This window comes from Petaurus breviceps, unplaced genomic scaffold (genome assembly GCF_028583685.1).
Source record: "Petaurus breviceps papuanus isolate PSGF00001 unplaced genomic scaffold, PetGlider_PUasm1.0 118, whole genome shotgun sequence".
NCBI classification, from domain to species: domain Eukaryota; kingdom Metazoa; phylum Chordata; class Mammalia; order Diprotodontia; family Petauridae; genus Petaurus; species Petaurus breviceps.
This window is the reverse complement of record NW_027185616.1, coordinates 8,023,040-8,049,227: the sequence shown is the minus strand read 5'-3', so window position 1 is coordinate 8,049,227 and position 26,188 is coordinate 8,023,040. Positions and strand designations below refer to the sequence as shown.

Sequence of the window (26,188 nt, the reverse complement as noted above, 5' to 3'; positions counted from 1 at the left end):
GTGTTCCAGAGTCTCTTGATTTGGAATTAATAAGTCACTGATTCTATTGTATTGGGCACATCTGTCTACAGAGTATACAGAGCCAGGCTAGCTTGGAGCTTAGGGATGGAATGTCCAAGGACTAAGACCTTGCTACCAGGAAGTAAACATTAGAAATTCCCTTGTAGAAGCAGAATAAGCAGATCCAGGAAAACAATGTATACAATGTCTATAACAATGTAAATGGGGAAAAATATAAACATCCACAAAATATTTAAAAATGAATGTTGGGAAAATATTTTTAAAAAAAAGCTTGGCACCTCACCCAGTTCCTTTGTAGGGGGGCAGAGGCTGGGTGTCCAATATTGCATAAAAGGTCAGATTTTTTTTCAGTGTTTTTCAATTGGTTTTGCTGAATTTTTTTCTTCTCTTCTTCCTCTTTTTCTTTTTTTTGTTTAAATCTTTGTTTTAATGGATGCTTATCTGGAATGGGGTGGGGGGAGATGCAGTGGGAAATCTAGGCAATATAAAAATAAAAGATATCAATAAAATTTTTTTTGGTCTTCTTGGAGGAGGAAGGCAGGGCAATTGGGGTTAAGGGACTTGCCCAAGGTCACATAGCTAGTGTGTCAAGTGTCTGAGGCTGGATTTGAACTCAGGTCCTCCTGACTCCAGGGCTGTTGCTCTATTCACTGAGCCACCTAGCTGCCCTAATAAAATCTTAAAAAAAAAAAAAGAAATGTCCATGAAGAGAGTCAGTAAGCTGCTAAATCCAAATAAAGAATACGGTCCAGTTGACTACCAGTTGAAGGAGTTAACAGAATTTCTGAGCTTAAAGGGATCTAAACATTTTCTAATCCAGAGCCTTCATTTTAAAGAAGGAAAAAAAAATAAAGATGAAGAAAATGAGGGCCACAGAGGGAAACTGACTGGTCTAAGGTTGTGTGATTGTCTATTACAGAGTTAAGATTAGAATTCATCTGTCTAGGTAATGTTTTTCCCACTATACTATGATGAAAATAAAGAATATTTGAGCGGTCAGAGAAGGAGGAAAAATTTAAGATGGACCTTAAAAGGGAGAGGTAGAAGAAGGGATATTGTGGTATGTGAGGGGAAGAAGGTGAATGTGTGGGTGAGTAGGTGGATGGAGGTTGGGGGTGGGGAATTGCTAAGGAGCTGATGGGATCAAAAGTGCAGACATGAGGATGGACAAGAGAGTTTGGTCAGGTGTATGGCCCTATAGGGCAAACTCCTCTCCTTACCACAAACAGTAAAATAATCAGAAGGACCATTTAAGGGAATGTCTGTGATGTTTTCCCCCTTCATTGGACGCTAGATATATAGTTTTAGAAGATGCAATAGTAAGTAGTCTAATTTGTTTCCATTAAGGTTGGGGGCAGGTTTGTAGCTCTGCTGAGCCTGGGGAAGCTGCTGTCCAGGATTGGATGTTTCCCGGTCTGGATTCTGTTCTGTTTGCTCTCTGAGGGGTTGCAGGCCAGGGAAAGTTTCAACATCTCTCAAAGGCACAAAGCCAGTTAAGGAGGGAAGCCTGGCCTCAGAGACATTTGGTTTCAAAAAACAATCCACAGACAGGGAGGGGGAGCAAGGTCATAAGTGTTTTTAACCAAGGAGAAAAACATTTTTATATTATTCACATCCAAGGAAAGCATATGACTTTACTGACCTCTTTTCTTTCTTCAGGGGTAGGCTTGAATCTGGCATCTCCTGCCCTCCTCTTTTTTCACTTTCTTTTCATTCTCTTCATCACTGTCATTCTTCTCCTTCCACCACCTCCAAAGCCAGGCCCCAGAACTCATTAGCCACCCTCCCACCCCCAACAAAAACTTACTCTTAGGGGAGATTTGAATGTCAGTCATTTACATCTTAGTACAAATTCAGGTCACTGTGTTCCTTCTCCCAGGGGGGATTTTGTGTTTTAAACACGATCTCTAATGACATCTTTGTCCCTTATGAAGGCCTTACTTCAGACTTTTAGGCTAGCTCTGATTTTACAGACTCAGAGCCCGAGAAAGACTGGCACTCTCCTTAGGATTCCTGGCAGCAGCTGCAATCTTCCTTCTTGTATTGCTCAAGGTATCTGAAAGCAAGTGGGAGGGTTTGGGGAAAGAATGGGCATAGAGAACTCCCCAGTCCCTCTGAAGTCACAGTGTAGAGGTGAGAGGTCACTCACCTCTTGGGCCAGCCTTGTCCCTGCTCTGCACACATTGGTTTCCACCAGTTAAACTTGCTGTTTTACTAGTAATGGACTTCTAGCCATTCTCCATGATAAACAAGAATATGTCCTCCAAAACAGACAAGTTATACACCACCCACTGACTCAGCAGAGCCAGCTTAATTTAGTTAAAAGGCCTGAAGGAGTGCTTCTGCCCAAGGCATTTCTCACTGCCCCATAAACTTATCTGTTTCAAGAGCCATGTCTGTGAGCATCCACTGGCTCCTTGAGGGCATTTTTGTGTTCCTCAGAGCACGTATTAAAGGACCTGGCACTGGGGAAGATGTTCAATAAATATCCATTGAATTGAACTAAATGTGGGACTAGACGTCAGCATCATACAGTGGTCAGAAAACTGGACTTGGAGTCAGAAGACCTGGTTTTGAGTCTCAGATCTGTCCCTTATGCAATGTGGAAGCTTGGGCATGTTACTTCCCTTGTCCAGACCTCAGTTTCCTCATTAGTAAAATATAAGGTTCAATGATGTCTACCCTTTCCAGCTCTCACATTCTGTGCTTCCTTCTTCCTTCATAATCCTTGTACCTTATCTATAGTTGTGACGCAGTGAAGTTGGGGACCCTTTTACTTTGTGAAGGCAAAATTAAGAGAGACTAAGATTAAAGATCGGAGGAATGAGCTCCTTTCTACTCTTCCTGAGTCAGACCACATCAAAAGCATTGTGTTTGGTTCGGAGTGCCACTTTTGTGGAAAGACACTTATAAGTGGTAGACTGCCCAGAGGTGGGCAAACAGTATGATGAAGGGCCTCAAGAGGCCCTTCTATAAGAGGACTGATTAGCCTTCAAGAGGCTATTCCATAAGAGGACTGATTGGGCCTCAAGAGACTTTTTCATAAGAGGACTGATTGGAAGAACAGGAGATGTTTATCCTGAAGAAAAGAAGATGTGTGGGCAAAAGAGTTATCTTTGAGGTCTGTCGCCCAAAAGAGGGATGACTTGGTTTTTCTTGGCCTTTGAGTTAGAAAAAGTGAGTAGAAATCACAGAGACAAAATCATGCTTGTTTTATGAAATGCTTTCAGCTAAGAAATATCCCAAAGTGGAACAGGTCAAGTCCATAGGGAGTAGGTTTCCCCTCACTAGAGGTCTTCAGGTAGAGGCTTGGTGACCATTCATAAGGTATATTGGAGAAGGAATTCTTGTCCAGGTATGTGTTGGACTAAGTGGCCTCTGAGATTCCTCTAAACTCAAATTCTGTGATTCTAATGTCTCCTAATTGTAGGATGAGAGAGTAAATCTTGATTTGAGCAAGGATGGGGGGGGAAGAGGAGTAGAATAGGAAATGAGGTGTAGTTTGGGATGAGATAGCATCTATTCCATGGTAGCATGTCCTGGGGAACCTGGAAGTGTAACCCTGAGTTCATGCTACCTACGCCACCGTGTCAGGAACCCTTAACATATGACCCAGTTGGAAATTCAGCCACTGTTACCTTTGGACATGGCAGGGAGGTAGCTTAGCTCATGTTACTTCCTTCCCCTCCAAAGAAGGGCATTCCAGCCATCCAGATTTGATCTAGGTTAGCAATGCCAAGCATCCCTCTGTCCCATTTGAGATATGTCTTAGACATCCCTCAGTTCTGGATACTGTGTTGCCTCTTGAGTCCTCTTGTTTTCTAGCCCAGTTCCTTCTCTCTTTGGCTCTCTAAGGAACCTGTCTTCTTCTTCAAGTGTCACCTGACTTCCATCCAGTTGAAACAGTGCTTTCCCTGAGTTCCTTTGGCTCTTCAAGAAGCAGTAGGCTTTGCCTGGCCTGGGATTTTGGTCAAACTGTACCTTTGACTTAGCTCCCCCGCCCTCCCCTCCCTCCCCTAGCTCTCTCCAAGTCCCCAGATCCTATAGAACTACCCTCCCCCTCCACTCTTATCTCATAGTCTTCTCCCTTCCACCTAGATGCCCAGGTTCTCCTTTTATCTATTGTGCACCTGGAACTTGGAGCCATTCAGTCTCTCCAGCAGGCACTTACCTGTTACCCCTTAACAATTGCTTTGCAAACAGTTGTTTAGCACAGACATATCAGAAGGCAGCAACATCCTGCCCACACCAAAGGGAGACCATAATGCCTTCTTTTCATATGTCCCTTGGGTATGTCTTTCCCATCTCCACCCCCATACACATATGTACACACACACACAGAGTGTAACTAAGCTGGAAATTACCTTCTATTCCTTTCTTTGAAGGTGGGGTCCCAGAGGAGGCCATGTTTAAATCCAAATGGAATAATTTGAGATGCTGTATTTTTCATTTCATTCTTTAGTCTATGCCACACTACCTTAGTGCTGAATTTACCTTGGGTGAATAAATATCGATCATATAATAGAAAGAACCTAAGATCTAAAATCAGGAGCTGGGTTCAAATGCCAGCTTCGACTCTTCCCAGCTTCAGGACCCTGGACAAGTAATTGAACCATAAAATGAGATTCATTTTAGGGATTTCAAAGGACAGTTTTAAACTTTATGATCCCGCGGTGGTATTTGCACAGGTCGCCCTCCCCCCTCCCCATCTCATTGCCTGGAATTTGTCCCCTCTTCGTCTCCACCCCTCTCAATTTCTGTTTTCCTTTGAGGCTCAGCCCAACTATATCCTCTTCCATGAACCCTTTTCTCTTCCTTTCTTCTTTTTTTTTTTTTGGAGGGGGAAGGCAAGGCAATTGGGATTAAGTGACTTTCCCAAGGTCACACAGCTAGTAAGTATGTCAAGTGTCTGAGGTTGAATTTGAACTCAGGTCCTCCTGACTCCATGAAGCCTTTTCTAATGACGCAATTTAGTCTTCTCTCTGTTCTTAAATTACTTAAATTTGTATTTATTTATTCATGCGTATGCTGTGTCCTTAATCTCCCCTCCCCTTTACAGAAAAGTCTTGACCATTTTTGTTTTTGAATCTCCTGTGTCTAGCACCACACCTTGTACATAGCTGACATAGTGAGCCTGGGTTAAATTGAGTTGAACTCCCTAGAGCCTGAGTATGGCTGGCTGAGCAGTTGGAGGTCAGAGTGACACTCAAGCCCATCTGAGGACTGCTGGTGGATTCCCTAAAAGTCCAGTTATCTATAGGACATTGTTTAGAAGCTGCCAGAGTACATTTTGTTCAATGGTCTTTTGTAAACATAGAGTCATATGAACTCAGAAATGCAAGCTTATAGTGATGCAGAGTTCATCTAGTCACTTCATTTTATTTTACTGATAGGAAACTGAGGCTCAGATAGGCAAAGGTGATTGCCCAAATTCATCCAGGTTAAAAGGCCAGATTTAGTTCTTTTTAGTTACTATAATGAGAAATGTTGTGGCATAAAGGATAGAGAGCTGTTCTCGGGGTCAGTATAACCTTTTGTTGTTGAAGTTTTTGCCATTTTATAATGTTTTATTTTAAGTAACATTTAATAGACTTTTATAACAAATGGTCACCCAGTGAATGTAATTCAGTCAGTTATGTGTGGAATAGATATGCTCAGGGGAAGACTATGTAGCTCACTTGTAGCTCATACACTTATCTATAAATATATATGCACATATATATATATATATACACACACACATTCACACACACTATCTATCTCTATTTATCTATCTATGCACACACATATAAACAAGTACATATAAACACATTTTATTTTGTTGTTTATTTTTTTCCCCAAGTTCAAGGCAACAATTTAGTGGCAGAGTGAGGTTGCCTCTAAAAGGAGTCTTGCTTCTGACACAAAATGACTGTGTGATCCTGGGCAAGTTACATAACCTCTCTGTGCCCCCAAGCAAAGAAAGTGCTGAACTGCATTTGTAAAGAGAATTTCTTCACCAAGAATTTCCTTTTATCAATGAAATCACAGGTCTAGTCCCTATCTCTAATTGCTGTAAAACAGTAATGAAGTAATGAAGAAATCATTATGTACAGATTTTTTTTCTGGGTGCTTGCAGCTAATGTTGACATGCATAGACCTCCCCAGAGCCCCCAAATATCTGTAGCAGGTAGCTTAAGAGCCCCCAGGATTCTGCCTCCAAATGGAAGGCTGTCCTTCTTCCCTTCAGGCAGCCCTATTTAGTTTGAGCCTCAAGCTGCCACTGCCCACCCAATTTCTCTACTCCACCCTTTCCTTCCCCTCCTCACTGGCCCCACCTTCCACCTGCAGCTACAGGTCGTCTTTAGTGAGGAACCTGTTTCCACACCTGCTGGACAGGTTTGGGTGAGGCAGGGTTGGTGGGTGGGGGAGTAACACTCCTAGACAGATCTTTCTTTCAACTTTGGGGATTCTATTTGAAGTCACACACACACACACACTCACACACACACACTGTCCTGCTAGCCAGGTCCCCCATTTACATCAGGTGGCTCCCTTCCTATTCTATCTTTCCCAGTAATATTCCTTTCTCCCCAAGTCAAGGCAGGGCACTGCCTTCCAGAATTCTTCTCTTCTCAAAAGCTTCCTAATTTGTACAGTCTTGCAGATAGTCAGTTAATTTCTTAGCATATGCCAATTCTGAATAGGGGAGACAAGATAAGCAAATATATCATCAATACCTACATGAGATATGCAGCACTTACAAAGAAGAGTTGTCAAACAAACCTATGTGAGGGTGACAATTCGTGGATTGGAAATTCCTGGAGGGGGCGGGATGTGTCTCACCCAAACCTCAAAATTCCTGGTGTGCTTAGTCCAACATTCAACAGACAAATAAATGATGGTAATCCCCAAACATGAAAAGCACGAGTCATTAGGAAGATAAATTCTTGTTGACTGACTTACTGAGAGAGGTTGAGAGTCAGTGTATGGCGGATGTGATCTCTCTCACGCCAAAGAATCACTCTCCTTGGCACAGCAATGAAGGCGAAGAAGATGTGAAAGTGTCAACAAGGCTGACTGTCTGAATCCCCATTTCACCCTCAGCTTCTCTCTCTCTCTCTCTCTGTTTTCCTAGGTTTATGTATGAATCTCACCCAAGTAGTTTTGTAACAGAGATTGCGGGGGGAGCATTTGTGGAGAACAAAGTAAGAGCCATTTATTTTTTTTAACTATAGGGAGTAGAGGCTTCTTTTGGAAATGTTGGTCCAAAATCAAAAGTTTGTATCCTTGTCTCTTTTCCGAATTTTGGCGTTGACCATTGCTGATGCCTGGAATTCACTCTCTCCTTTCCTCCTCCTCCTCGAATCTCTGGTTTCCTTCAAAACCCAGTTTAAGTATCATCTTCTACATGAAGCATTTCTTAATTTCCCGATACTCACTATCAATGAAAAAAATCTTGTATTAACTACATATAAATTTTGTACATATTTATATAGGTACACATATGTAGTATACATTTATATATGCACATGTATATATTTACATATATGCATGTGTGTATTTACATATACACAATTTATTAATTTATATATATAAATTATATATATATATATTTACATATGCTGTCTCAGCTGAACTCCCAACAGAAAATAATCTCCTTGAGACTGGGAACTATTTTTTTATTTGCCAGTTCTTGTATCCCCAGCACCGTGCACATTGCCTGGCACATAATAGGTACATGATGAATATTTTTTAAATTAATTAATTAATTTATCTTTAGTTTACAACATTCAGTTCCAAAAGCTTTTGAGTTTCACATTTTCTCCCCCTTCCTCTCCTCTCCCCTCCATGGCAGCATGCAATCAGACAAAGGTTCTACAAACACCTTCATATTAAGCATTAGTCAAGTTCTAAAGAAGGATTGTAACCAGTGGAGTGGTTAGAAAGAAAGAAGGAACAAAACAAAAAAGAGAGAGCAAGTGGTTTGCTTCCATCTACATTCAGACTCCATAAATCTTTCTCTGGATGTGGATAGCCCTTTCCATCATGAGTCTTTTGGAGTTGTCTTCTAACCTTGTATTGCTGAGAAGAGCCCAGTCTATCACAGTCAGTCACCTGATGAATATTTTTTTAATCAATTGATTGATGACAAAGACATGACCCCTGAAGTCCTGGGGAAATTCTCTCTGTCAAACCCCAAGGGTCATTTCTAACACACTAGGAGTCAACCCAAGGAAGAGTAGCACTATCTAGGGACTCAAATCATGTTAGAACTAGGAGAAAGAGAGGGGGGGAGAGGGTTTTAAGATCCCCTCATTTTACAAAGAAATGGAGGTTCAGACCCAGGACCTATATGACCACAACTACAAAACACTTTTCACACAAATAAAGTCAGATCTAACTAATTGGAAAAATATCAATTGATCGTGGCTGGGTCAAGCTAATATAATAAAAATGACAATTTTACCTAAATTAAATTATATATTTAGTGCCATACCAATTAATTTACCAAAAAACTACTTTATAGAGCTAGAAAAGATAGTAACAAAATTCATTTGGAAGAAAAAACGGTCCAGAATATCAAGGAAATTAATGAAAAGAAATGCTAGGGAAGGTGGACTAGCTATACCAGATTTCAATCTGTATTATAAAGTAGAAGTCATCAAAACTACTTGGTACTGGCTGAGGAATAGAGGAGTGGATCAATGGAATAGATTAGGCACGAGATTCAGAAGTCAATGACTATAGTAATTTATTGTTTGATAAACCCCAAGACCCTGTTTTTTGGGATAAGAACTCACTATTTGACAAAAACTGCTGGGAAAACTGGAATATAGTATGGCATAAACTGGGCATAGACCATTATCTAACACCATATACCAAAATCAAGTCTAAATGGGTGCATGATCTAGGAATAAAGGTTGATACTGTAAGCAGTCTCGTAAAACAAGGAATAGTTTACCTGTCAGACTTGTGGAGAAGGAAAGACTTTATGACTAAACAAGAATTAGAGAACATTATAAAATGGAAAATGGAAAATTTTGACTACATGAAATTGAAAAGCTTCTGTACAAAGCCAATGTAACCAAGATTAAGAGGGAAGTGGGAAATTGGGAAAGAATCTTTACAACCTATGTCTCTGACAAAGGACTCATTTCTAAAATATACAGAGAATTGAGTCAAATTTATAAGAATACAAGTCATTCCCCAATTGATAAATGGTCAAAGGACATGAACAGGCAATTTTCAGAGAAAGAAATTAAAGATATCTATAAGCACATGAAGAAATGCTCCAAATCACTATTGATTAGAGAAATGCACATCAAAACAACTCTGAGGTACCACATCTCACCAGTCAGATTGGCTAAGATGACAAAACAGGAAAATGACAAATGCTGGAGAGGATGTGGGCAAATTAGAACACTAATGCATTGCTGGTGGAGTTGTGAACTGATCCAGCCTCTCTGGAGAGCAATCTGGAATTATGCCCAAAGGGCTATAAATACTTTCATATCCTTTGACCCAGCAATACCACTCCTAGGGTTCCCATGACCCAGCAATACCACTCCCTATGATCCCAAAGAGATCATAGAAGTGGGAGGAAGACCCATATGTACAAAAATGTTTATAGCAGCTCTTTTTGTGGTGGCAAAGAATTGGAAATTAAGGGTGTGCCCATCAATTGGGGAATGGCTGAACAAGTTGTGGTATATGCATGTTATGGAATACTACTGTGCTATAAGAAATGGGGAGCAGATGGACTTCATATTTACCTGGGGAGGCTGATATGAACTGATGCTGAGTGAGAAGAGTAGAACCAGGAGAAATTTGTACACAATTACAGACACAATGTATGTGTGATGACCAACTTTGATAGACTGGACTCTTCTCAGCAATGCAGTGATATAAGTCAATCCCAAAAGACTCACTATGGAGAGAAATGTGTGCATCCAGAGAAAGAATTAGAAAGAACTGAGTTTATATCCAGGTGGAAGCAAAATACCTGATCTTTTTCCTTTTCTTGTTTGGTTTTATGTCCTCTTTACCATTTTTCATTCCATCTGATACAATCTGTCTTTATAACCTGACTAATTTCCTTTTTTTTTTTTTTAAGTGATGAGTTTCACTTTGTTCTTTCTAGGACACCACATTGACTCTTCCTACACAGAACCCATCCAGTCTCTCTTCTCCCCCACCCACTAATTCTACATCCCTTTGTTTAACTGCCTCTAAATAGGGTGGGGCAACCTTCTTAAACCAAGCCAGCCACAGGTCCAGGAACAGATCAGGGACTAGGAATAAACAAGCAGTTAGAGCACAGATAATGGACAGATGCCACACAGGACACATCTAAATATGACTTTTTATAAATGTACATGTTTTCAGCGCCAGAAAATGTTGCCCTTCTTAACCTGTAGGTATTTATACTGTGACACATCATAAATACATTATAGCAACTGCTCAAAGCCTCCTGTGGATGGTGACACAGGGACTCGGTTTTAAGCCCTTGACTAAGATACCCAAATGCCTTGTTGCAGTGCTCTGGTCTTCTGGGTAAAGGGGCAGGAAGCTCAGAGCCTACTCGTTAGTCTTTACCCCTCTCCCAGGGAGGGCAGACTGGGCAAATTTCCCTTTCACAATCAGAGTTCTATTGTCCTTATGTGGGAGGGCCCAGCCTGGCCTTCTGAAGTCTAGAGGATTCTCTCTTCTCTAGTCCTCCCCCCCCCCACTTTACTCTCCCACAAATTCTAGGCTCTCCAGAGATTTTGTAGAACATCTGGCCTTGAAGATAATAGCTACCATTTATGTATCATAAACACACACACACACACACACACACACAAACGGTTTGCAAAGTGCTTTAGGAACATTATCAGATTTTGTCATAGAAGCTCTGGGAGGTAGGTGTTTTTATTCCCATTTTACAATTGAAGAAGCCGAAGCTGACAGGGTGAGTGACTTGCTCAGAGACACACAGACAGCAAGTGTCTGAGGCAGGACTAACTTAGACTTCAAGTCTCTCCAGCTGCTGGGGTTTCCTTCATCCCACCCACCCACTCCCCATGTCCCAGACAGAAGTGGACTGGTATTTTGAAGGGAGTCCTGTGCAAGACCAGGTTCCCACAGCCAATCTCCCTAACCTGGCTTCCAGAATCCAAAGGGGTCTTTCTAACCCACTCCCAGCTCCTCCCTTCCTGCCAGTCTGGAGTATCAAAGGCACCAACATATGAAACTAAGACCTGTGCCAATGTAGTGTGCAGATGGCCTCAGGTGAGGAGCCGAGTTCCCTGGCAGATGTGGCAGTGAGTAGCACTGACTGTGGGTGTTGGCAGTAGGAAAGAAAGCCAGTTCTCCCAAGAGTGTTGGTCTGTTTATAAGAAGCCATACCAGGAGAAAGATATAGGCTCTGGATACATCACTCTTCCATCTTCTTATGGAATGCATCCAAGGTGACAGTTTCCTCCCAGGTCTTTACCTTTCTACTTTCTAAAGGAGCCTCCCCTGCCACCTCCCTTGGGTGACTGTTTTCTGGATGGCCTACCCAGCCCAACATCCTGCCAATAGCTCAAATTCAATGCATTCTTCTGTCACCTCCACCTATATATCCTTGGCAGTCCAACCCAAATATCACTCCTCCACGAAACCTTCTTTGAGCTTCCCCACCCCAAAGAGAAATTAACTTTCCTTCCTAGCACCTCACACTGCACTTTGTTCTGCTCTTACTAGGTTCGAATTTGTACCATATTTATTTATGTATGTCCTATCCCCCTTCTCCCAACACTGGAATATAAATTCAATGAGAACAATTGAGCCCTGGGTTTTGGAATAATAGTAGCTTGGTTCAAATCTCGTCATGTGGTAACCCGTGTGTCTTTGAAAAGATCACCTAAATTCTCTGTCTTAATTTCCTCTTCCGTCACATGAAGGGGCTGGATTAGATGGTCTTGAACATCCCTTCTAGTCTTAAAGCTATGACCCTATCATCCTGGAAAATAGCAAGTGTTTAATACTTGCTTGTTGACTGATTAAATGACTGATCTCTCTGCACTTTGTAGCATTTAATAAGTGTTTTACAGAATTAGACATTTAGCTGCCTCTCATTTCCTGGCATCTCCTCAAAGCTTACTAGAGAGAAAGGTGGGCTGCAGGTTCACAGAACCCAGATCCAAGTTGGTAGGAATTGAAGATCTTTTTTCTTCCCAGGGAATTTATGTAGGCTTGTTAGTGGCTAATGAATCTGTCCCACACCAGGCTTGGGAGATGCTGTGGGCAACTCTAACCCCAGGTGCCCGGCCTTTGGGAAATTTACTTTACCAAGTCCTATTCCATTTGGGCACTGAGGTGATGGTCAAGCACCCCATTTTTCCCACTGTGGAAGATATTAAATATAGGGCTGTAGAACATGGATCCTCATGGTTCTTCTCACCTCTTTGACTTCTCACTTAGCTCTACCCCAGGAGCTTCTCTCAGGAATTACTCTGATCTGAGCCCCTGCCCCAGCACAGAAAGTAAACAGTTCTGAGAGTAAACACATTCCTAATAGAGACATTCCAAGACTCCCAGGTATTGGAACAATGCAGTCATGGAGCTGAGGTCTGGGGCCAGACTGAATGGCAAGCTACGTGGTGTTGGAGTAGGGAGTGTGGTAGACCCTCAGTTCCATGTGGTTGGGGCAAGGAAGACAAGTGCCTGTCAAAAGAAGGGAAAAAGCAGCACAGGTTCTTCCTAGGTAGACTAAGTGTCCCAAGGACACTGATCAGCATTTACTGAGTGCCTTTATATGCTAGGCACTATAGGAGACAGATCATGCAAGAGGCATTCCTGACTTCCCTGCCCAAACACCACTTGCCACCCCTAACCTTTGCATTCCAACCCAACCACCTCTTCAGATAAATACTTGAACTCTGCTTTGGAGTTTACCCTTGGCCCTTCAGGGCCTGGGGAAGAGGAGTTAGGACTTAAGAAGGTATAGATATGGTTGCTACCTTGTTGGAACTTTTCCTGCCAACAGAATATTTCCCTGACATTCCATGAAGATTTCTCTACCACACCCTGCTGCCTCAAGATGCCACCCAGCTGAAGAAGGTATCATAATCTGAAGTCTTATAGTTATCAGAGTTTTGTCCAGGGCGTGAATACAGCTATTGAGCAGTCCCCAAACTAGGCTGACATTCAAAAGGGAGTAAGTGATCCAGATTTCTTGCCCCAACAAGCAGGTATTGAGACAGAAGATTTTGACTTGACAATAGATAAAAAGATAGCAAGAGAACATCTAGCTGCCTTTAATGAGTTCAAATCACCAAGCCCTGACAAATTGGCTACTGGAAGTACAGGGTACTGAAAAAACAAATAGATATGATAGTTGAATCAATCACTGATCTTGATGCCTTTCAAGGTATACCTTTTCAATGGTCCAATGGGTAGAGGAATGGGCCCAGAGTCAGGAAAATTTGAGTTCAAATCCTACCTTGGAGACTTCCTAGCTGTGTACCCTGTTTAAATCACTCAACTTCTGCCTGTCTCAGTTTCCTCAATTGTAAAATGAGGATATTAGCCTTATAAAGTTATGAGAATGAAATGAAATAATATTTGTGGACAGCTTAGCATAGAGTAAGCATTTGATAAATGTTTGTTTCCTTCTTTCCCTTGAAAAAATAATAATAGATGCATAAAGTTGAGAAGCAACAAATATTGGAAGAGAGCAAATATTTTCCTGATCTTCAAAAAGGGGATAGAACTAAATTTGTAAACTCTAGATCAGTGAGTTTGATTTATTATCAAAGGAATGGCTAGTGAACAACAAAATGTGGCAAGTCCTCAAAGAGATGGGAGTATCAGATCATCTTACTTATCTCCACAGGAACTCGTATGCCAGTCAAGAAACAACAGGGCATGGACTAAAACTGGACATGGATTGGTGTAAGATAGGAAAAGGAGTGTGACAAGGCTGAATTTGTCACCTTGTGTATTTGACATATACAGAATACATCATATAAAACATCAGGCTGGATAAATAAAAAACTGGAATTAAGTGTCACAATAATCTCAGATACATAAATGATGCCACTCTGATAGCAGAAAGTAAAGAGGAATTGAGAAGTCTCTTGATGACAGTGAAAGGGGAGAATGTAAAAACTGGCTTGAGGTTTAACATAAAAACACAAACAAAAAAAACCAAAGATCTTGGCAATTGCCTCCATTACTTCTTGGCAAGTAGAGGGACAAGAAATGAAATCAAGAATCAAATTTTATATTCTTGAGTTCAAAGATCACTGCAGACAGTGACTGCAGCCATGAAATTGAAAGATGCTTGCTCCTTGGAAAGAAAGCTATGGTGAATCTGGACAGCATACTAAATAGCAGAGATATTGATGTGGGTTTAAGAGGTTTGGGGACCCCGTAAAGGCAGGAGTACTGGACAGTGTTGTCTAGAATGAATTCATGGACTCAAGCAGTCTTTAAGTCAAGTTGACAAAGGTTTATTTTAATGCCAATATGGCAGACAGAGCTCCTTAAGGAACTTGCATTCCTTAAGAAACTTGTAATTTAACAGGAATAATATTAAAGCTTATACAGGAAAAGTAGTGGATTATCTGGAAGATACGCTAATTAGGTGATAATGATAACTTACAACCTGGTCACTGGAGTCATTCACTACTGGAAACTAGGGGAAGGGGTTTCTCAGGGGTGTATTTTTGGTCTGTTACATCTGTAGCAAGATGGCTTTGAGAGTTGATGTCTATAGCTTGAATTGTGGATTGAATATGATAATTTGGGGAATCAATACACGATAATTCTGTGGTTACAAGATAGTCTTATTTTTATTACAAAATTTGTTCTTGTGATGGGGATAGTTTGTTTTCCTAGGGTCCACTCATGAGTAATTGTGGGGAAGGGTAGTTTGTCTCACTGGGGCCCACTCATGAGCTCTTGCTAGGCATAGTGTTCTTGGGCTGGGGAGAAAACTGTTAGGGATAGTGTTTTGAAGCTAGGGAAAAATGTCATCTTGGAATTGGGGTCCAAGCACAAGCACCAAGCACCCCATCAATATCACCTTGCCGACAGAGACCTATATAGCCAAAGCTATAGTTTTTTCAATAGCAATATATGACTGTAAGAGCTGTATTGTAGGGAAAGCAGACTGCCACAGAATTGACCCTTTCTAATTGTGATGCTGGAGAAGACTTTAGAGAATCCCTTGGACAATGAGGAGATCAAATCAGTTAATACTTAAAGAAATGAATTCAAGCTATTCACTGGAAAGTCAAATAGTGAAGCTGAAACTTAAATACTTTGGTCACATAATGAGAAGATAGGACTCACTGGAAAAGATCCTAACGTTAGGAAAGATTGAAAACAAAAGGAGAAGATGGCAGAAGATGAGATGGATAGATAGTGTCATGGAAGCAATAAGAATGAACCTGGACAGACTTCAGGAGATAGTGGAGGAAAGAAGAGTCTGGCTTGCTGTGGTCCATGGAATCACAAAGAGTCTGGCATGATTGAATAACTGAACAGCCACAAAAGTGAACAACTAGAAAAGGAAGCCATGATCATAAATAACCTGCATGTCTTCATCAACAACAGATCAAGCCAGGCCAGCTTTATTTCCTCTTCTAACAATGACATTAGACTGATAGATAGGGGAATGTTGTAGATACAGTCTACCAGGACTTTAGCAATACATTTGACAGGATATCTCATAATATTCTTGTGGGTAAGGTGGAGAGATGTGGACTGGATAACAGTATAGTTAGGTGGATCTGGAACTGGCTGAAGGGCTAAATACAAAGAGTAGTCATCATTAGGTTGATGCCAATGGAGAAGTCTATAGTGAAGTGTTTCAGGTTTCTATGCTTAGCTCTGTGCTATTTAACACTTTTTATCCTTGATATGGATGAAGATATAGATGACATGATAATACAATCTGCAGATGATGCTAACCTTAAAGCACACTTGAAGATAGTCAGGATTCAAAAAGTTGCATTAATCTAATAAGAAGAAATGAAATTGAGGGGGAAATGAAATCTTACACTTGGGTCAAAAAAATTCAGTCTTACAAATGGAAGATGGGGGAGGCATGGACGGAAAGTAATCTAGAGATTTTAGTGGCGTGCAAAGTCATTATGCATTAATAGTGTGATATTGCAGCCAAAAGTGCGAATCAGATATTAGACTGCATCAAGGAGAAGCACAGTGTCTAGGGAGTCTTCTCTTCTCTGTGTTTTTTTGTGACACCACTCTCTTGTGGCTGTCTTCCTCCCTGCCTGACCACTCCTTTTAAGTTTCTTTTGATGGATCCATGGCATGCTCATTAACTGTGGTTATACTCCAGGTTCTTGTCCTAGACCCTCTTTTTCTTCATACTCTCTTGCTCGGTGACTTAATCAGATCCTATGGGCTCAGCTATCTGTCATTTCTATGCAGATAACTCCAAGACCTATATATCCAGCCCTAGTCTCTCTCCTGAGTTTCAGTCCCAAATCATGAAGTACTATTTAGACATCTCAACCCAGATGACCCATAGGCATTCTCAAACTCAGTATGGTTAAAATAGGACTTATCATCATCCATCTTCCAAATTATTCTACTGCTGTTGAAGGCACTATGATCTTTCCAGTTATCCATGTTCACAATCTCAGTGCCCATATAGATTTCTCATTGCCCATCAACTCACATTTGCAAGATCTTGTCCTTTCTACCTCCACAACATCTCTGTGATCTTTTTTCTTCACATACACAGTCACAACTTTGCTTTTTCACAACCTGGATCCTTCCTACCTTTCCAGTCTTATACACTCTTCCTTTTTACACTCTCTGCAGTCTATCCATATTGACCCACTTGTTTATCCTAACACACAATGCTCTATTGTCCACTTGGTTGCTAGCAATGGAGAGATCTCTAGTGAAGTGGCCCAGGTTCTGTGCTTGGTCAATAATGACATTGTCAGAAGAGCAAATAAAGCTACCCTGGCTTGACCTGTCCTTGATGAAGACATCCTGGTTATTTATGATCACTGCTTCCTTTTTTAAATTGTTCACTAGTCATCCCTTTAATAATAAATCAAGCTCATTGGTCTATACTTTGCAGTTAGATCTCTTCCCTTTTTTGAAAATCAGAAAGGTACTGGCTTTTCTCTACATTTGGAATTCTCTTCTGTCACATCCCACCTTGTAGAATCCCCATTTTCCTGTTCAAATGCCATCTTTTGCATTAGATTTCTCCTGGTTTCCAAATGGTTAGTGCCATCTTCTCTAAGGTGATATGGTATTCATTTGCATAAGTCTTCTATATATCTACATAGAAACAATTCTCAATTTACTTAAGTGGATTGTTCAGAAGACCTCTACATAAAGTGATTTTTAAGTAATTCAAATTTGCTCAGGGACTTGTTGAAAGGAAGGAAAAAGGGAGGCAAGAAGGTCCTCTCCCCTCTTCCTCTCCCCACCCATGTACGAAGGGGGCTGGCACACAGTTCAAGGACGTGTGAAGGTTAGGGACAGAAGAACAAGCAGGAGGAGGAACATGAGGAGGCTAGGGCCAGCTCCATGGGAGCCTGGCCTGAACTGAGAGGAAGAGCACACACAGTGGAATGGGGGAAAAGGGGGGAGGCAGTCATGTGGGGATCAGACATGGAAATGAATAGGAGAGATTGGGCACAGGGACAGACACTTGATACTGGTTGGGACAGATGGAAGACATGTGGCTAGATACAAAGGAGGGTGGGCAGAGTGGGGCAGCGTTTCCTCCCTTAGGGCAGGAGGTCTCAAGCAAAGAGTCTTGTGGTGGAGACAAATCGTTTGTGTGTGTGTGTGCGTGCATGTGCGCACGTGCCCGCGCTTAGAGTGGGGTGAAGGCCACAGACTGCAGAGCAAGGGGCAAGAGTGGAGGGAGAGAGACAGAGACAGAGAGACAGAGAGAGAGAGAGAGAGACAGACAGACAGACAGAGACAGAGAGAGGACAGTACTGTATAGTAAAGTCAGCATAGGTTTCTTTTTTGGAATGCGAATTTCTTTTAGAATTCTTTTTTTTTTTTTAAGAATCTTTTATTCTAAGTACTTTAAATGGGATTATCATCACTTCCAATTTCCAAACCAAGGTATTGAAGGCAGAAAACTTATAAGCCATTTAGTAGGTGTGAAACAGTAAATTCACTAAACCAGGAACAAGAGTCTTAAGTATTTACACAGAGTCTTCAAATTCCTTCACTAGGAAATGAAATAAAGGGATACTTTCTCTCTTTTTTTATACACAGCAAAAGAGAACATGTATTGATTATCACATATCACAATTCTGGCTCAGACTTTCATTAACAATACAGCTTCAGCCACAAAATAGCTCCAAGTAAACAGCTAGGCATCTATGTTATATATAACAAGTCAAAAGGAATATCTGACATGGAAATTAATGCACTTAATCCAATTGTATAAGTAAAGCAAACTATATAACTGTATTTTTATCCATAACAAGGAAGAACAATGGCAAAATTCCTGAAAATTCTAGCTGTTACTGATTGTTATAAATGTGAAAAGAATTCTGTTCATACAATCCTCAATTCTGCCAGATGTGATGACACTCAAAGGCTCATTTTGCTATTAAGACCTATACACAATATCTGCTTAGCTAAAGCTTATAGCCAGACTGGCTTCAATTCACAAATCAATAACATTCACAGATCCAGATGATTCCGGAGAACCTGCGTCAGAGCAATACAGGACAAAGCACGGACATCAGCTGGGCAGCTCAACAGTGAATGGATCAGCTTCTTGATGATGGTCTTCTGGCACTGGTATGCATTCAAGTCTTGGTCAAAAGCCTGTCCCTCCCATTGTTGGGCCATATGACAGCAGATGTTTGTAAACTCGATAGTATCTTTTAAGTAGATGGGGAAGTTCAATTCTTGATGCAGCAGGTTCAGGATGTTCTTCTCCGCCTGGACAAGATGTGAAGTGGTCTTGACGACGTGGGCCAGAGTGCACTGACCCGGCTCCCGGGGCTGGGGGCAGCGTTCCCTTCCCCTCCCGGCTTCGCCACCGAGGGCCCCTCGCCCTTCTCTCGCTGCTCTGGGGGGCTGGCCTGCCCCGGGTCTGCGGACACGTGCTGGGGGGGGCGGCTGGCCCTTGTCCTGGTCCCTCTGCTGCTGCAAGATCCGCAGGGTCTGCAGGGCCACAATCTGGTGACTGACAGAGGCCTGGAGGGACGTCGTGCTGGCCATCGCTGCCCGGGTTTTTTCCACCCTATTCCTCAAGCAGGTGGGGCAAGAGAGGCGGAGGGGATGATTAAGGTCAACGGGGTCACATTTTCCACCCGGTTTCCTTCCTCTCACTTTCCTTCTTTTAGAATTCTTGTAAAGTGGTAGGTTACTAGAGATCTTCAAGCCAAGAACAAACAAACAAATAAAAAACCCCCAATGGCTATCTGCTCAACATCTACAGAGGGGATTCTTTTGGGGATATAAGTTGGAGAATATCAACCCATCAATCAACAAGTGTTTATTTTGTGCCTTCAATATGTCAAACTTTGCACATTGTACATGGCCTCTGAGGTCCCTTCCTGATCTGAGATTCTATGTAATTAGAATGAAGACTCCCCTCCCCACCAAGTCCCTAGCAACCATTCTTTTGGGGTCTAGGTATCAGCAGTAGGATTCCTCTTCCAAGCCCAGCTTCCTGACTGCTAATCATTTTGGTGTCCCTTAGCAACCAGCTACTCTTTCTGTCTCTTACTTCTTCCCCCATTCACTGCCCCTATGAACTCATCAGACACCTCTTGGAGACATAACTAGATCGCACTCTAACCTCTTCCTCCCACATTCTGGGCTCCTGAGACTTTCCAAAGGCCCTCATCCCGAACATCCTGCCCCTGTGGCATGGCATAAAGAGCACAGCTTGTAAGAAATGGAGATCTCCTAGGAGAACACAAGTCAAAAAACCCAAGTGCCATAATGGAAGCCATAATACAAGAAAATTGCCCAGAACTTCTAATCACAAAAACAACAAAAAATGCCAATGGAAAAAACTCTACAGATTGCCTCCAGGAAGACAATAATAACAACAAAAACTCTAAGCAAAACCAAATTCCACGGTGCAAACTCCAAGACAGTTGTTAGATTGAACAATTCTAATGAAAGAACACAAGTTGGAGCTAGATGACCCAGTTCTATCACATACTAGTTATGTCACCCTAGGCCTCAGTTTCCTCATCTGTAGAATGAAAGGAGGGAAACAAGCATTTTTTAAAGCAACTTACTATATGCCAGATGCTATACATACAAATTTACCTCATCTGATCCTCACAACAACACTGGGAAGTAGGTGCTATTAATATGTCCATTTTACAGTAGAGGAAAATGAGGCAGACAGAAGTTAAGTGACTTGTCTAGGGTCACACAGCTAGGAAGTATTTGAGGCCGTATTGGAGGTCAGGTATTCCTGATTGGAGGTCCGTTGAGATCCATGAACTTTTAAATAAACCATTTTGATAACTATTTCAGTAGCACTGGTTTCCTTTGTAATTATATAGTGTGTGTTATATTTTATGCATTTAACAACATTATTTTGAGACAAAAGAAATGAAGAACCCAAAGACTGGAGCATTTCTCAGGCCCCTTCCCTCTATCATATTCTGTGAATTTATGATTCTATAAAAGAGAGACAGTTGCAGTTTTCCATGTGCCTGCTTCTAGTCCTAGGGGATTATGGGAAAGCTGCTACTTAGGATGATCCCCTTTACTCCCTTCAACTTGAAATGCAGAAGGATGAAAGAGAAAGTCTCTTCTGGAAGTTGTCTAATGGTCCTGCTTGCTCTTCCTTCTCTGGATTTGGCATAGGTCTTTACTCTCTCAGAACTCTGTATCCTGTAACCTGGGGCTCCAGTAATAGGTCTCTCAGGGAGACCAGAGCTATGGAAAGAAGGAAGGAGGAAAGATGATAATGATGAATGAACTGCTGTAGTCAGGCTTATCTGTGAACCCTAGTGGGAGATGCAGAGCAGAAATGCTTTCATTCCCTATTTCTAGGACCAACACGCTAACTTAGGAGAGGCAGCAGAATTCAGTGGCACAACACAAGATTTAGAGGCATTATTGGACCTGGATTGGAATACCAGTTCTGCTTATAACTTTGGGCAAGTCAATTTATCTCTCTAGGCCTCAGTTTCCTCATTGTAAAATGAGAAAATTAGAGTAGATGAATGGGTTTTTTGAACAAGAAGAGCCTTTATCAACATCAAAAAAAATTCACAGCATTCTACTCACCATGAGAGTAGCTGTCTTTGGTACCTATTGGTTGAGAAAATACATAGAAACGAAAAGAAATTCACAAGCAAAGAACAAATAGGGCAATTTTATTGCTATCTTTTAAAATTTTAAATAAATTAAAAAATAAACCACCTAATAGAAGTTTATTGTTCCATATATAATCTTTTTTGGTCTTTGAATATTGAAATCAACATTTGTTGATGGCTGTTAAATTCATAAGAAAAAAATTTAAACCAGAACCAAATATAAACCTTTTATAATAACTTCAAGTGACCCTTTTCCCTCACCTACCATCTAGGGGGACACAAGTCACAGGTAAGAAACCACTGGACTAAACGATCTATAAGATATCTTCCAGCTCTAAATGTTACTACCTTCTAAGGGCCAGGCTAAGGTATAATTGTGAAGTGCAGAAAGGTCCCCTGATGCTTTGACATTTCATCAAAGATTATGACACTCTAAAACCTATTTGTCCTGAAGAAGCCTATGACTGCACTCTAGAATTTTGGTTACACAGAGGCCATGATTACTTTGTGAGAGGTGGTGTGACTTTGTGGATAGCAGGCTGGTCTTGGAGTCAGGATTTATGTTCTAACCCTACCTCTGATACATTCTAGCTGGAATCAGGAAGAACTAGGTTTGAATCCTGATTCAAACACTTCCTAGCTTTGTGACCCTGGGCAAGTCACATAACCTGTATCAGTCTCTATTTCCTCATCTGTAAAATGAATATGATAGTACCTACTTGTAAGGATCAAACAAGATAGTACATATCTTTGCAAACTTTACAGGCATATATAAATGTTAGGTATCATAATTGTGACTATATTTATGAATTTCTCCATACCCTGGACAACTCTCTAAAGCTATAGTTGCAGATCAATTGCACAAATGCAAGAAATTTCCATACTGGGAGTTCTCCATGGTGATGACGTCATAGGTCTGCAGCAACAAAATAACTATTTTATGGTTATGTTGCATTAAGATCTATGTATCTAATATTGTGCCTGCATTTCATGTCAGAATTGTATTGCCTTTGGCCAAAGGTTGTTCTGAGACTTCCAAAGAGTATGCCCTCATCCATACTTTCAGGAATGGAAGTTCGTGATAACCTATATGGGAGACTGTGTTTAGAGACTCAGGAAAGGAAATGAATTGTGCTCAATTCCTTCCTGGACCTCTGTATAGCCAGGGAGATAATTTGTTCTTTTTTAAGCAGCCACAAACCCAGGGATGGGAGACCTTTGGAGGGTTGTGCCACACCCCATGAATACACAATGTCTATTCCCCTTTTATTTTTCCCATATCCCAGCCAAGTCCTTCCCCATTCTCGCCCCCATGCAGCTTGTCCTCGCCTCTTCTTCCTTATTACATTTCTGCTTTGTTATCTGCTTCTGGGGATCCCTAGTTTGTCATAGTTGGAAGGAAAAAGAGCTATACTGACTGATGTCCTCAAACCCAAGGTCATAAGATGACAGGATAAATCATAAATCAACTGGGCAAATCTCTTTCATATCTCAGGTTACAAAGATCCTCTTTAGCTACGGTATGAAAAGGACACTGGCCAATTTCTTCTCTTTCCTGCCTCTCCTTGTTCTCCCCCACCTCAAAACTATTGCTTAGACTAGAACTTCCTTCTCCAGGGAACCTTCCTGTACAAACCCAGGCCAATTTCTAACCTTCAACCAGAAGACACAATTTCTGACCCATTGAAATTATTATATATTTTGGTTGATGGCACTTTTATTGCCTGACCCCACCATTATCTTCTAATACCTTTATTATAAATGCACTCATACTTCCCTCTCTTGCACCCACCCTTCTTCATATTTCCCCATTCTCTGGTCTCAAAGTAAACCCATGTGTCCTTGCAGTAAATAATGACTTCAAATATGTAAAGTTATTATGTGGTAGAGGGATTAGACATTCTGCCTGGCCTCAGTGGGAAAAGTTTAGACCAGTTGGTAGAAAATGCAGGCAGCCTAATTTTGGCTCAATATAAGAAATAATTTCCTAGTAGAGTTGCTCAGAAATGGATATAACTTCCAGGTCAGATTATGATTTCTATATCACTGGAGATATTTCAGCAAAGGCAGATGATCATTTACTAGGCATACTATAGAAGAGATGAATGAATACATTGAGAATGGGTTTGGACTGCATAATTTTAGGGCCCATTTTATCTTCAAGATCCTATGCTTCTAAAGGGTTAAGAGTTTAATGTGTTATAGGGGGAATCTGTAGCAATAGGAAGAAAAGAAGAAGTAGGAGGAGGAGGAAGAGAGAAAAGGAGGAGGGGGGGGAGGAGGAAGGGGAGGAGGGGGGAGGAGGAGGAGGAGAAGCATAGGAAGAAGGTAATATTGGGATCAATTTCTAATATTGGAATTTCAGGCATCTTTAAAGGAAGGGAAGCAAAAGTGATTGAAGCATTCTCCTTTCCTAGCAACTATCGCACCAAGCACTCGTAATATACCCCCTTTGGAGTACTTTCAGATCCATGGTAGTCAAGAGGATAATCACTGATTTTAATCCACACCTCTTGAGCCACCATTTCCATTGACTCTCCCCTAACCAAGTCAAAATTAATCACATGCATAATCGTAAGGCAAAGGACTGATACGCGAAGTAGAATGTAAAATAAATATCGAGGAGTTAAATTAAGAAGAGAATACTCTCACCACCCATTTTCCAAAGTTGACACCTTTCTACAAATGTCTGTCAGGGAATACTGACTGCATTTAGTTCTTGTTCAACAACTCTGGGCTTATCTTGCTGCCTCCACAACACAAGAGAAGAAATATTCAAGTAACTCATGGCAGGATGTTAGGTTAATATCCCCAGTAGCAGCAGCACTGGATGAGACAGCCTTCTTGGTTGAGACAGCACTGTAGGCTGGAGCATTCAGCAAGGTGTCAACATGGGAACTATGAGGGTTACAGGGATTAATGTTGCCCGCCAACATAGCAGGCAGATGAACAGGAATGTCATTCTGTCACTTCTTCCCTATTTTCTTCCCAATTCTCTTATCTCAGTATCCTAGGTTATCTCATCTCTCTTCAAGGTTCTTATAGCACTTAAAAAATAACAACAGGGTGAAACATCAGTTGCTAGGCTCCATACAGGTTTTGGGGCATATAGTTGTAGAATGGATATGATGGTATCCATGGTTAGACCCATCCCCATCACACTGCCAAAATTACAGAATGCACAGCATTATATAGATGACCTTTAGGTCATCACTATCATCATCAACATGCATTTATTAAGCACCTTCTATGCACTAAGTGCTAGCTATACAAAGAAAGGCAAAAGTCAGTCTCTGCCCTCACAGTCTAATGGGGTTTGCTGCCTCTTGTTTGCTACTTTCCAGCTTTTCTAGGAGAGAGGAGAGGGGAGAATAGAAGAGAGGGGAAGGGAGGAGAAGAGAGGAGAAGAGAGGGGAGAAGAGGAAAGGAGGGAGGGGAGGGGAGAGGAGAGGAGAGGAGAGAAGGAGAGAGGAGAGGAGAAAATTGGAGAGGAGAGGAGAGGAGAGGAGAGGAGAGGAGAGGAGAGGTAGGTTGTAGAGTGGGAATATCCCTGACATATCTTCACCCAGGGTAAAACTTCAGACAACATGCAAACAACCATGTACATACATGATACACACATACATATATGCATGTGAACACACACATATACAGTATAAATGGAAGATAACTCTCAGAAGGAAGGCATTGAAGCACGAGGCAGGAAGAAGGAGCAACTTCTGCCTCCTGAAGAAGGCGGGATTGATTGGGGTTTTAAAGGAAGCCAGGGAAGCCATGAGGCAGAGGTGAGGAGAGAGCATTACAGGCATGGGGACAGTCATAGAGGTTAAGATGGAATAACTATCCCTTAGGTTCCAGGTCAAGGTGAGGGCCAGGTGAATGCCTAGGAGATGAGAGGATGTCCACCACTCTTCCCATCCCCCAGGGAAACTAGATCAATCAAGATTTGACAGAGAATCCCCGCTTTTAGGAAGTTTAATTATCCAGAAGATTCCCAGGGCTCTAGTTTTGCAAGTGAACACAGGAGGGCTCAGATATCCTAGCATCCAGCTTGCCCAGCTCCCTTTCCCCCTCTTCTCCAATGCATAAAACGGGAGATTTGCTGGCACAAGATTACCTTCTCTTCCTCTTTGAGCTAAGTGCCCCACACCAGTTCCAAAATGTCCTATAACATTCTGGTTAAACAGAGGGGAGGGAAGCTAGCTCCTCCCAGGGCTGAGGCGGGCTTCGCTTCCCTAGCTCCGCACCTGCTCAGCACAATGGGGAGGAAGGAGAGACTAGCCTAAGTTAAGTGCTTCTTGGCAGCTGGCTCCAGCTAGGCAGGTTATCGGTTCTCCCTCCCTTTTCTCCTTTGCTGACTCCTCCCCCATCCTCCACCCCAAGCCCAGTGCATTTTGTTTTCGAAGCTTTGTTTGGAATTAACCTCTCCGACCTCTTTTCGCCTCCCAGCCACATAGGCTCAGCACCACTAGCCCAACATAGACCCACTACTTTGGCGAGGACTACAAGAAAGAAGAGATGGAGGGTTGGCTTCCAAATTTGCTGCTTATTATTTTGAACCCCAAAGTCCCCGCATGCATCTTGCTCACCCTGCCAAGACAATGCTCGTTCATTTAAGTAGTTCCAGTCTGAGGTGCATATCTCCTGTGTCCACTGTGGTAGATACTATAGCATATAATTTTACAGCTAAAGGGGATTTCAGAAGCCATAGAGTACAGCTCCTTCATTTTACAGGGGAAAAAACTGAAGCACAGAGAGGTTAACTAATTTACTCAGGGTCACACAGCCAGTGAGTATCTGACTTTGAGATGATTTGGAGGCAGATTCTCCAGACTTCAAGCCCAGAGCCATATGCCACGCTGCCTTGTTGGGCCAACTGGCTTCCTACACATAGGAGA

At 41.8% G+C, this 26,188-nt stretch overlaps 1 long non-coding RNA gene and 1 pseudogene across 1 annotated transcript; both read right to left on the bottom strand.

Moving 5' to 3' along the window:
• Window positions 1–6,791: 6,791 nt before the first annotated feature.
• Window positions 6,792–25,542, bottom strand: LOC138161250 (uncharacterized). Its single transcript, XR_011168313.1, has 3 exons — window positions 25,408–25,542; window positions 21,262–21,285; window positions 6,792–7,441 (listed from the first exon to the last, which is right to left on the bottom strand). It is a non-coding gene; the product is annotated as an uncharacterized lncRNA (long non-coding RNA).
• Window positions 18,063–20,449, bottom strand: LOC138161239 (leukemia-associated protein 7 pseudogene; annotated as a pseudogene).
• Window positions 25,543–26,188: the final 646 nt, after the last annotated feature.